Below are 13,456 nucleotides of genomic sequence, written 5' to 3' on the forward strand. Positions count from 1 at the left end.
CAAGAAAAACCCAAACTCACTGCCGTCAGGTCAGTCTTGACTCATAGCGACCCCTCCTTGAGTTATATAAAACATAGTGAAAATGTTCATTTGGTTGGAGAGGAGGATTGCCTGTGGTACTTTTCTTGAAAGTTAAATGCTTTAGGAAGTAGATGTGTTCCTGTCTCCAAATCAGAGCATCAGAAGACTATCTGGGAACGATATTATCACCTTTGTATCCACAAGGTGACACTGACAGATAAGAAGGAAGTTAGAGGCAGATGTCTTTTCTCCAAGGCAGAACTTATAAGATAATGAATAAATCTTATATCTTTAAGTCCCTTGCATGAGTGAGTACAACAGATGAGAGTCTGAGGAGCAGGTGATACTCATGGACTTTGAAGAAAGTTGGAGGGATTAGAAGAAACAACAATGTATTGCTGCTATAAACAGTTGTTAGAAAGGCAATGCTAATGAGGACTGTTAATCAATCCCTTTTTTCCTTCATGCAAGGGAACAGCCCCAATCCTGGTTATTAACTAATATTTTTGTACATATGTAATGGTTGCTATTGAATAACAATACAATTTAGGAAAATATTACTTCTCTTCTCTTGAAAAACCAGGCACAAACATGAACATGGGAGTATTGGGCCATTTCTAATCATCATGGTCAATCAAGAAAACCCATTGCACTGAAAGGCTGAGCCTCAGAATGCCACAGCCTCTTATGTACGCAGCGGCACTTAGGTGGACATAGTTTCTTGTTCCTATCAACTTGGCAACAACAGATTGATAAATACTGAGCACATGGCCCAAAGGTAGCAAATCTGCATGCTGACCAGTAGCCTAACTTGTGAAAGTTCAGCTTAACTGGGATATTGTTGAAGAACTATACCAATGATATCTTCTCTCTCAGAAAAATCTGTGCAGAAACTTAAAGTAAAGATTGAATAGTTCTAAGGGTGCAAGTTGAACCCGTGAGGTGCTAAAGACCATGAATAAGCAGAAACTACGAGTGAGCAAAACCATCAGACAAAAGTTAACTATATTATGAACAGAAAAGCAGATGTATGAAGAGTTGGGTATTAGTGCACTTCTGCTGTTGAGGGGAAATGCAATAACTGGGTCACTAGGGCAGATAGACCTTGAAAGCCTGTCTAGTTCCTGAGTGATGCTTCAGCCTCTGGTACCCTGGCAGTCCCTCTGTACCTGCTTGTCTCTGACACCTAGTTGTATAGATTTTTCTAGATTCCTGTATAAAACCTAGATAAACCCCACCACGTACACACACACACACAACAAACTCTCTGCTGTCTAGATGATTCCAATTCATAGCAGGGTTTCTAAGGTTGATCTTTACGAACACAGACTGTCACAACTTACTACTGCAAAGTGGCTGGTGGGTTCAAACCACTGACCTTTTGGTTAGCAACTGAATGCTTAATCTCTAATGGTCAAAATTCTTGACTTCCTTAAGTTCCTCTTTATTTATATAATAAAACTTCCATTTCATAGGTTAACTGAGTGAATCTCGGTTCCCAGCGGTGAAAAGTATCTGAAGCAACATATTCAGGACACTTCTTAAAGTACATAAATTCATCTTATTTCTAAATAGAATGCCATGACTTGTGCAGTAATTATTTATTGATAAACTGATGAGATGAAAGGGAGATGAGAGGAGAGAAAATTTTGCCTCTGAAAGAGCCCAGCCAAACCCAGGATCAACTTACTATACCAGTGCTTTGATGGGAAAATGTTAAACCCCTGCTGTCTTCAACTGTAAGGTTCATAACAAGATTCTACATCATTGTGCCTGTAATAAGGAGACGCATTGAGAATTTAGAGCTTAGACATTCAGTGTTTCATTTTGGCCTTTGCAAAGGCAGGCAAATATGCCTCGCTGACCCTTTGCATTAAAGGTATGGGCTGCCTAGAAAATCATTCTGTGGAAATAAGGCAAAGCTTTCGGGGATTGGACTAGTTGCCATCCCTCCCCAGAGTTGGCAGAGCCTGGATGCTCTTGACCTAATGACCTACTGCATACCAAGTAGGAATAGCAATTTCATTTTCTTGAAAATATTTTTACCAGCCACAAATAGAAAAAAATTAAGTTTAGCAAAACCTCAACTTGTGATTGAAATTGAATAGCTATGTGTTTGTTCAAAAGCAAAATAGTTCCAGCGCATGTGAGATTTTCTGCAAACTGAGATATGAGATGGTCAGCTCTTTCCAACAGGCACATTATTAATGGCTTACATGGTTACACATGTAAACTTTAATAAGCTCATTTAGCAGGCATTGAACGCTGCATTTTTCTAACACATTTGCTTTCATCTTTGCCCTGGAGATAAACAATTGAAAAAAAAAATCCATCATTTAAGTGCAATTAAGCTTAATAATTACTCAAACTTGTCATCCATAAATCATGACCAATAAAATATTTCCAACCAATTGCTCATTGGTGGGATCACTAGGTATGCATTTACTATAATAGAGGAACTACCATTTCAGGTATGAGTACATAAAATTATTTTGTTTAAAGAAAAAACTTGCTTGTTTCTTTCTCACCACATTCCCTAGCAAACTTAATACAGCACAGGGATACCATTAACTGTTAAGTCAAGAAGAGAAGGAACAAATTTCTCTAAACCTAATATTCTATTCTTAAGACAGGATATCACCTGTCAGTGACTCCTTCCTTTATCAAAGACCAAAGAAAATTGTTTGTAACATGGCTCTTTGTTAATTCAGATAGACGGAACCTAGTAAGAGCCGTATGTTATCCACCTATCAGAATGATGTTAACCCTGTCGACTAGTGTTATACAAAGTGTTTCATTCTAGAAGCAACCTCTCGTTGCTCACTGGGTAAGAAGGTATTGATATGTGACCTCATATATTTAAACAACATCACCTGAAGATAATATTTTGAAGATTTCTGGTGACATTTGTAACTTGATTAATGGAAACTAGTACACAGGGGCATTTTACTATATCCCCATTTTCCATATCCCCTATGGGCATGTGTGTGTGTGTCTTTGTGTGTATGTATGAATGTGTGACTAAGTGCATGGACAGACACAAATCCATCAACTGCTTTGGAAATATACTAAAACCTCATGCTCTTTTGTGGTTTCAGATATTACACTCATTGAAATAATGGCTGATATTTGAACAATTATCAAATATCATGTAAGTCCTTCATCCCATTAAAGTCTTTGGACAGTGCTTTCAGGTACACAGGCAAGATAGTCTAAACCTACAGGTGAGGAGACAGAGGACTGCTCAAAATGACACAAGACAAAAAAAAAAAAAAAAAAAAAAAAAAAAAAAAAAAAAAAAACGAAAAAAAACACAGTACCAGATCGAGGTCTTCTGAATCCCTGGTTACTCATTTCATTGGATCTAAATCATCCATAGAAGCAGCGGTCAAGAAATCAAATGGCATATTCCATTAGGCAAAACTGCAGCAAAAGACTTGTTTAAAATGTTAAAAATAAAAAATGCTACCTTGAGGACTAAGGTGTGCCTAACCCAAACCATGAACTTTCCAATTGTCTGCTATGCATGCAGAAGTTGGACAATGATTAAGGAAGACTGAAGATAAATTGATGCATTTGAATTACGGTGTTAGTCAAGAATATTAAACACACCATGGCCTGTCAGCAGAATGAGCAAATCTACCTTAGAAGATGCAAGCCAGAATTCTCCTTAGAAGTAAGTCTTCAGTTTACTTATTTTGGACATGTTACCAGGGAGCACCAGTCCCTGGAGAAGGATATCATCCCTAGTAAAGTAGAGGGTCAGAGAAGAAGAGAGAGACCTTCAAGAAGATGGGATTGACTCAGTGGCTGCAACAATGGGCTCAAACATAGCAACAATTGTGCAGATGGCTCAGGTCTGGGCAGCACTTCATTCTGTTGTACATGAAGTTGCTTAGTCTGAACCAACTCATCAGTACCTAACAACAACAAGGGGTCCCTTTAAAGACTGGATGCGCTGAACACAGTTTACCAATGACTAGATTTTCTACCCTAACAAGCCTGAGTGTCTAAAGGCCATGTCTCCGATGCTTCATCCACCAGGGGTACTATCATGAAAGCCAGTGGACACCAGCCAGCTACATCCACCGAATTTATTACTTTCACTGTAAGGTCGTTGGCCACCTTTCTTGCCCCATTCTCTCATCTCCATCCTGCTGTGTGCTTTGCCTTCTCTAGCCTCCACTCTTCTTCAATTTCCACTGAATCCTCTTAAAGTATTTTTCCATGTCAAATACATTTTCCTGCATCCTCAAATATTTTTCTAAAGATACCTAGTACATCTTTTCTTTAACTCACATCTGGTTTTCCCCCCAATGACATATTTACCTGAAAGTTTTAGAAAGGAAGTATGAATATATCATGAACTATTTTCAGATAGGAAGCAGTTTAATTGGGACCATTATAACATACACAAAATAAGGGTTATATAATATGAAAATATAATTTGTTTGTACATCAAAAATTTGGACATTATAATGATAGATTGAAAGAAAAATTTCACTTCTAAGGAGTATTCTGGCTGTACTTCCTCCAAGACAGATTTGTTTGTTCTTCTAGTAATCCATGGTACATTCAGTATTCTTTGCCAACACCACAATTCAAATGCGCCAACTTCTCTTCAGTCCCCCTTATTTATTGTCCAGCTCTCAAATGCTTATGAGGCTACTGAAAAGACAATGGGTATGGTCAGGTGCACCTTAGTCTTCAACGTGACATCTTTGACATACTTCAAAGAGATCTTTTGCATCAGATTTGCCCAATGCAATACATCCTTTGACTTCTTGACTGCTGCTTCCATTTACAATGATTGTGGATCCAAGTAAAATGAAATCCTTGACAACTTCAATCTTTTTCCCATTTATCATGATGTTCCCTATTGGTCCATTTGTGAGAAGTGTTTTTTTTTTTTTTTTTTTATGTTGAGGTATAATCCATACTGAAGGTTACAGTTTTTCACCTTCATCAGAAAGTACTTTGAGTTTTCTTCACTTGTAGCAAGGCTGTGTTATCTGCATATCACATGAGCCTTCCTCTAATCCTGATGCAGCATTCTTCTTCATACAGTCCAGCTTCTCAGATTATTTGCTCAACATAGAATTTGAATGAATATGGTGAAAGGATACAACCCTGACAAACACCTTTCCTGATTTTAAACCATCCAGTATCCCCTTGTTCTGTTTGCATAACTGCACTTGATCTGTCAGTTTGTCATACTGTGGTGGCTTACATGTTGCTGTGATACTGGAAGCTATGCCACCAGTATTTCAAACACCAGCAAGGTCACCCATAGTGGACAGGTTTCAGCAGAACTTTCAAACTATAATAAGCTAGGCCTCCACTTATATACAATAAATTCCCAAGAAGTTAGGCATATAATTAATTGAGACAAATCACATTTTAACTGGAATTAGGGCAGAACTATAATGGGATCTACAATGATTTCCTTAAAGCAGAAAATCTTTCAGTCATAGAAATAATCACTCTCTGTTTTATTAGAATTTTTTCCCTACATCAGGGTCTGTCAAAACAAGGTTTATTTGTGTCTAAAGTACTCCAAAGAAAGAGAAAAATATCACTGAAACTCCTTAGCAGAATTATTTTTACTTCTTTACTTTTGATCCTAATTTGAAAGAATATGCATAAATAAATAAGGTATTATGTTAAGTTTCAGAAGAGGTTAGTCAAACTAACAAATTTAATTGTAAATATCATAACCTCAAAATAAGCTAGTCTATAATTACTTGGATATTAGAGAAGTTTGATGTAACAATGCCCTGTATTCCCCTCTCATGACAAGATACTCACCCTAGGCATTCTAATACGGCTTTAAAGACCATTAATTGAGAAGAGCAAGAGACACTTATCTTGTTAGTTTCAGATTCATTTGCTGTTCTTTAAGCAAATATGCACACATAAGAGACTTGCAGTCTGCTCGTTTTTCATTGGATTCAAACAACAGAATGTTATCTAAATCATAGTCCCAATTCCTTGATGTTATTAATAAATAAACTTTTAAAAATATAATTGTAAGTTATTGACCCCATGCCAAAAATCTGTCACTGGCATATAAATTAACATGAACATATGTTAATGCATAATTCACCATTTGCAACAGGGCTTTGTTGGAAAATTGATGAAAATTCATGAAAGAACCTTTCTAGATTAAGTTGCCCAATAAACAAGTAACCAGAGGCATTCACAATGTAGTTAACACAGCTTTTTGAAATTAGCTTTCCTGGGTTTTGTAGGAATTTTTTAACGTATACTTAAACCTTTGAATGAAAAGATTTTTAAAATCAGTTGACTCGCAAATGGCTACATTTAAGAATTAAATGGGCAGAGATCGAGAGGCAATCCAGTCCAGTGTTTCCCAAGGTGTGATGCATTGGCCAACTGCATCTGAGTCATTTCTGTGCTCATCTCAAATGTTCTTCATCCTGGCCTGTTCCCAGGCTTCCAGATAAAAAGTTCTGGTAGGAGACCTAAAAACCCATATTATCCCCCATGAAAAGTCTGCAAATTGAGATCACTAGGTGTACCCTAAAAATAAGTGACAGATCTGGGACTAAAACCCACATCTTACTCTCAATCCAGTGTTCTTCCTCTACATTTCAGAAAACAGGTAAAAATAAAGAATAAACAGATTGTACAGTGGAGCCAATGATAGGTCAGTACCAAAATTATAATAATTTTACTTGGTACCCATGGCTAACACCATAATATGCTTACTCTGAGCCAGTCTCTGTTCTCAGTATTTGCATATATTTCCTTACACAATCCTCACATCCAACTTCTGAGATAAGTACAATTATTATCTTCAATTTATAAAGTGAGAAAACAGAATAAAAAGAGAGATTTTGACCTCTATTAATTATTAATCAATTCTTGGGGTACCAGAATTATCACTTTCATTGACAGAAATAATGAACACGGTACCTAGCTTCATCTTGACTGTTCAAACACGAGAAGGAAGTAATAATTCTTTCTTGAAGTGGTATATTATCAACTATCTCTGAACAAGAATGGAATTTTCAGAAAACTGATTCTATGGATAAACAAATTCCTCTTTGGAATATATGAATATGCTTAATGATTATACATTAATCTAAATATGAAGCAGTGATATCTAAATATAATTTTTTTTAAAAAATTAGATGTCTGTCTTCTGAAGGGTGAGTGAAATTATATGCAATGATAAAGTAATCAAGATGAGGTTGGAGTTGGGTTGCCAGGAGTAGTAGCAAATAAAACTGTAGGATGGCCAGTTAAATTTGAATTTCCCATAAACAATTAATACCTTTTTAGCATAAGCTTGTCCCAAATACTGCAATATTGCCAATAAAAATAAAGATTGTCAAGTAAAATCTAAGTTTCAGGTAAACAACATTTTTTTTTTTCCCAGTATAAGTATGTCCCAAATATTATAATATTGCAATATTTACTTTAGACTAAAATTATTTGTTTATCTGAAATCCATTTTAACTGGTGTCACATATACTATCTGAAAACCCTAGCTTGGAGAACAAAAGAGGAGGGGCTCATTTAGTAAAGTATGGTCAAGCCTATAAGGAGCTCTGGTGTATAGTGCCTAAAGCATTGGACTGCTAACCAGAAGGCTTGTAGTTCAAACCCATTGGCCACTCAGTGGAAGGAAGATGGGGCAATCTACTTCTGTAAAGATTTACCACGTCAGAAACCTAATGGGGGTCATTATGAGTCAGAATAAGGGCAATGAATAAGGGCGGTGAGTTTGGTATTTTTTTTTATTTTGGTATGGTCACGCCTCAGTGGGCTGCCTCATTAGAGAATTAAGTGTAACCCTGTGGAACTACAAATACAGTGCACCTGGGATAAAAGAGAGCAGAAAAGAGAGGATAACTTTTTTGTTTTGTCCAATGTTTATCTATTGTTGAGTAGATCTAACATTGCTATGGCAGAGGCCTAGACAAAACATCTATGAAGATTTATAAATAAAATAAAAATTGTGTTGTACAAATTGTAGGACTATGTAAGGGCAGATGCTGCTGTGGAACAATATGGACATAATTATCCCAGGATGACAGAATTATTCTGAATTAACTCAACAACTGCCTAAGGCACTTGACTGCTGACCAGAAGGCTGGAGGTTCAAACCACCAGCCACTTCTCAGAAGGAAGATTGGGCAACACACTTTCCTAGTGATACCGCCTCGGAAACCCAAGGAGGGGTCGCTATGTGTCGGAACCAACTCAACAGCAGTGAGTTTGTTTTTTTAATGTCATAATCTCAACTGTTTAGTCACTTTATTCTTTCTCTCTTAGTTTCCCAACTAAGTCATCAGCTTCCTAAAATTTGGGAATTTCTACTCTATTTCTTTTTACAAAGTAAGCTTACAAAGAATGTTTATTGAATAAGATTGTGGTGAATTTCTTTACTTTTTTTACACTTGATAGATAGATTTTGCCTAAATTATTCATTTATTCATTAACTCCTCCAACAAATATTTATTGACTGCCCCTTTAACTCTGCAATTGGCTTTGCCTGGAGAAGCAGTATTAGGATAAGAGATTAGAGCTCAGCTACCAACCACTATTCAGTTTTAAGTCCCCTGTTTAGTCAATACAAGGAGCCCTGCTAGTGTAGTGGTTAAAGCATCTGGCTGCTAACCAAAAGGTTGGTGGTTTGAACCCACCAGCTTCTCTATGGAAGAAAGATGAGGCAGTCTGCTGCCGTACAGGTTTACAGCCTTGGAAACACAGTGAGGGTGGCTGTGAGGTAGAATTGACCTGATGGGTATGAGTTTAGTTTTGGTTTTAGTCAATACAAAAAAGAAAAACGTGGTTTACTAATAAACAATCAATGGGGATAGCGTCTCACTTTTTTGGGCTTAGTTTTAAAATCACAGTAACCTCCTCAAAACACCTTCCCTAAACTGAGTATCTCACACAGCAGTATTAGCAGAAGTCCTGAATACCTCAAATCATTCAAAGAGCAATCCCTCACAGACGGCCAGACACTGTGGGAGAGAGATCCAATGGATCAACTGACTCAGGACCATAGTACTGGGGGAAACCAGACTCACTTGGCACAATAAAATACATAAAAATCGCATTGCACAACCTACATTGGTGAGTAGTGACTGGGGTCTTAAGATGCAGCTAATGGTCTCCTATCATTGGAAGTGAAGAATGCAAAAAACCAAGCGCATTTGGAAACCATCAGCCTTAGGACATGATGGACCTCGAGATCAGAAGAACTAGATAGTGCCCAGCTACCAACGCCAACCACCCTGGAAGGGATCAAAACTGGAAATCCTGGATAGAGTGGGAGGGAAAATGTGGAATAAAATCCAAAAAACACAAGTAATGACCAGAATTACTGGTCGGATGGAGTCTGGTGGGACGCCCAATTCTATGGCCCTAAGATACACTCCGGGCCTGGAATAAAACTCACTCCCAGGATCTCGCTCTTAGCCCAATAGTAAATATGATGTACCTGCAGAACATTCAACCCAGGATGATGCACCCACATACCCTATGGAGATGCATCCCTTGGAGCAGTCGACCATGGGGCACCAGAGGGGCAACCTTGAAATGGAGGAAATGCAGGACACACAGGAGTGCATAACTATGAGGGGCATGGGGGGTGTTACTGGGCAGGGAGGGGAGGAGAGTGGGTTAGGGTTGGGGATGGTAATTGAGGAGTGTAATGAAATGTACACAAAATGTTGAATGTAAAACAAACTCTGCTCTGTAAACTTACACCTAAAGCACAATTCAAAAAATAAAAAAGAAGAAAAAGAATGTGCTAGAAGGTTTAATGTGAATCTCTGCTGAATCTACTGTACCCTGAAGTTGACATACAAAATAGCTGAGTTTATTCTACAATATTTTATTAATTTCTATTCACAGTGAAAAGGGCCCTGGTGGCGCAGTGGTTAAGCACTAAGCTGCTAACAAAAACATCAGTGGTTTGAATCCAACAGCAGCTCCTCAGGAGAAAGAAGTGCAGTCTGCTTCCATAAAGATTATAGCCTTAGAAACCCTATGGAGCAATTCTGCTCTGTCCTACTAACTGGGAGGCAATGACTTTGGTTTTAGCTTATTCATTATGAAATGATTAATTTAGTGAAATCTTGAAGAAAAGTACTTATAAATCAAGTGTGTTTTTTGTCTTTTAAAAAAAGACGAAAAGAAAAGAACATCAGAGATGAAATATACATGTGCTAAGTAAAGAAAAGACTAAGAGCTTTGTCTAGTCGATAATATTAAGGACTTGTTTAGAATGTTTGGCCTGAATATATACCATCAATTAAAGTAGAGGAGAAAAACAGTCTTTTTCTTAAACAGTCCCCTTCAGCTGGCATAATTAAGCAAAACCTGAAAGTCACTGATTAGGAAGCACATCGCAATTTACAAACTGGCATGAAAACTCAAATAGTTTGTCCACAGGTTTCAACCACAGCCGTGCAAATCTTATCCATGAAAACCACACCAAGTAAAGCAACAAATTCCAATCTGTTATCATCAAGACCCTTTTAACCAGAGTGTTAGAAAATGGAAGAGAATATTTTGATCCCCTTTCCCTAAAAATTAGAAAGAAATGCCAAATGAAAGGGATCACTACCCGTATTCCCAGACTAAGAGACAATGAGTTGTAATAGACAAAAGCTATTTGAAACCTGATATAGACTGAATTATGCTCTCTCAAAGTAATTGTTGGAATCCTAACCCTGGGGATGCAATTCCATTTGAGAATAGGGTTTCTTTGTTATGTTAATGAGTCCATATCAGTGCAGGATGGGTTCTAAACCTAATCACTTCTCAGTTTTAAGAAGAGTAGATGAGAAACAGAACCAAGCACAAATGAGGTAGGGAATGAAGGGGTAAGATGGCCTGTGAAGATTGCCAAGGAACCTAGGTGACAGAAACTGGGACAAGCATCTATCCCCACAGCCCACAGAGAGAAAGCCTTCCTCTCGAGCCAGTGTCCTGAATTTGGACTTCTGGACTTCCAAACTGTGAGAACATAAATGTCTGCTCTTGAAAGCTATCCATGTATGTTATTTCTGCTACAACAGCAGTAGCTAAGAGAACCCAATCTGCAAGAATGCAAAAAAAAACACACATAAAAGTACTTGGATCAGCAGATAGGTTACCCTCTGAAAATGAGGAGTGATGTGAGGGGCTCCAGAAAGCATGGCCTACCCATAAATGTCTCCTCTATGAATACTGTCCACCAACATAGAAATCTCTACCATTAGAACTACTCCATTTAATGAGCAACAGTGAGTTTGCACATAGCCATAATTAAAATATATATGCATCACTGGAAAGCTTCTGTCACGATGTGAAGGGCAGTCAAGGAGGAAATGTTCTCTAGATAAATTAAAATAGATTTGTTGATGACCAAGATGTCCTGACCCAGGACGGACCAGCCATAGAAAAGCTCTTGGTGACACAGAAGTCACTCCTCAGCCCTTAATCCTAGCTGTGGCTGTGGAGGGCAGCTCTGGGGAGTCACGCTGTGGGGAGCTTGAGTGACTATCTTGGGGGCAGTAGTTCAGGAAGGGCCCCTTGGGTGACTGATGCTAGGAAGGACTTGGGGAAAGGAAAAGTTAAGACAATTAAAATGCCACTCCAACTATGTGAACATCTCTCTGCCTCTAGGGCTATTTTGCTTTCTTTTTGGAAACCATTTGACTGAAATGAGTAAGCTTGAGTCTTGAGTTGCAGGTAGGAGAGGAGAGAGGAGAGGTGAAGGGATGAAATGGCAGGTATTTTCTTCCCTGTGCTCATATTGTCTCATCCCTCCCTCCCTATCTCTTTGCTCAGATGCTCCTATCCAACACAGTTCATGGAAAGTTCTTCATCTTCAAGCAATTTCAACTAAACTGTCAGGCAAACCCCAATCAGAATGGCAATTAGCCAGATGTCAGCTGTCCTATTATCTCCATCTCCTAGTTCAACAGTATTTACTTGGGGCACAATAACAGCCCAAAAGGAGAGAATTACTAAGCTGGATCCCTCCCACCAGCACTCCACTTTAAGGAACCTGAGGTCAAGCCAAAAGATGCACCACAAAATGACAAATGCCACCAAATCTTCTCTTACCCACACCTTCTTTGGTTACACCTCTGTTTCATATGTCCCTTTCTGACTTGCCTCTACCCCATCATCATCCCAGCTCTCAGTGCAACTTACCAAGATATCCTAAATAGTGAAGCTGGTGGGAACAATTACACTACTGTAAAAATGCCTTTTGAAATACAGTATCTCTTATTCTCCTTTTTCAGCAAAATCTGCACATAAGCCTCCCTGGGTATCACTCCTCCCATCAGCTTCTTTTTAAAAATTAATATTAAATAAAAACGGTCCCCACTGCACTGTAGTCCACATGCAACAAAGAAGCCCACTCCTTGGGGCATGTGAGTTCTTACTTTATAAACAAAGCAAGGCACAGGAAGCAGAAACCACAGGAAGTCACAGAGCTGAGTGCAAATGCAAGGCTGGCTCCCAATCTGGCGAGAATGTTCTCTAGTTTCCCCAAAAACTACATTTTTCAAAGGCATGTGGAGCTAATAAACAGGAAAGTTATCATTCAGAAAGACCTAATCATCTGAGGAGGAAACCTTTCCACATACTCTCATCTGTTACTAAAAAATATAATTAGCAAGATGGGTTTTCATCCACCTGCTGAACTCTTTCAACTCAGGGGGCATGGTCAGAATTCCCTGGCCTTCTTTCAGGGTCACCAGTTAATCAGTACCTCAACTGCTCAGACAGGTAATTAATCAGTGGCCTACGCGGAAGGTAAGCCAAAAAGGAGCCTCAAGGTGGCGGGCAGGTAGATGTTTTCTTAAAAGCAGCTGAAACGAAAAAAAAAAAAAAAAAAAATGCACTAAAGGGGTTTAGTCAATTCTCTCTCCCTCAGCTTTGTAGTCAAACATTTTCAGTTTATAAGTAAAGAATGGTTTTAATCATTGCCAGCACTGTACACTTTGCAGGCTTGCGTGCACACACAAGAGCAAGAGAAAAGACAGTGAGACCTGAAAAAAGTGCATATGATCATGCTGAGCTCTGTTCACTTGCATTCAATTTCCCTTCCTACCCTGGAGTGTTCTTCTGAGACCAGCATAATTTCTTTTCTTTTCTTGCTTATATTTTAAAATATGCCACGGCAGAAGGATTTCAGTGTTACTCGTAGTTCTACCTACTGCTCAACGGGAGAATCTATGAGTCAACAACTCTCTCCTACACAGATCTGCTTGATGCCAGCCACTGACGGTCCCATTTTATGCCTTTTTGTCTTTCCCCTGTCTTATAAAGCTCTCACTGAACCTGCAATGTCCAAACTCTGGGTTCCCCCTTTCCATTCAAAGGCTTCCCTGACCACTCCCAGCACAGCAATGGCTTGTGCTTTCCTTGGCCTCCTTCAGTCCCACTCTATGGA

Source organism: Orycteropus afer, unplaced genomic scaffold (assembly GCF_000298275.1).
Source record: "Orycteropus afer afer isolate SDZICR_OR568_19922 unplaced genomic scaffold, OryAfe1.0 scaffold00029, whole genome shotgun sequence".
Taxonomy (NCBI): Eukaryota; Metazoa; Chordata; class Mammalia; order Tubulidentata; family Orycteropodidae; genus Orycteropus; species Orycteropus afer.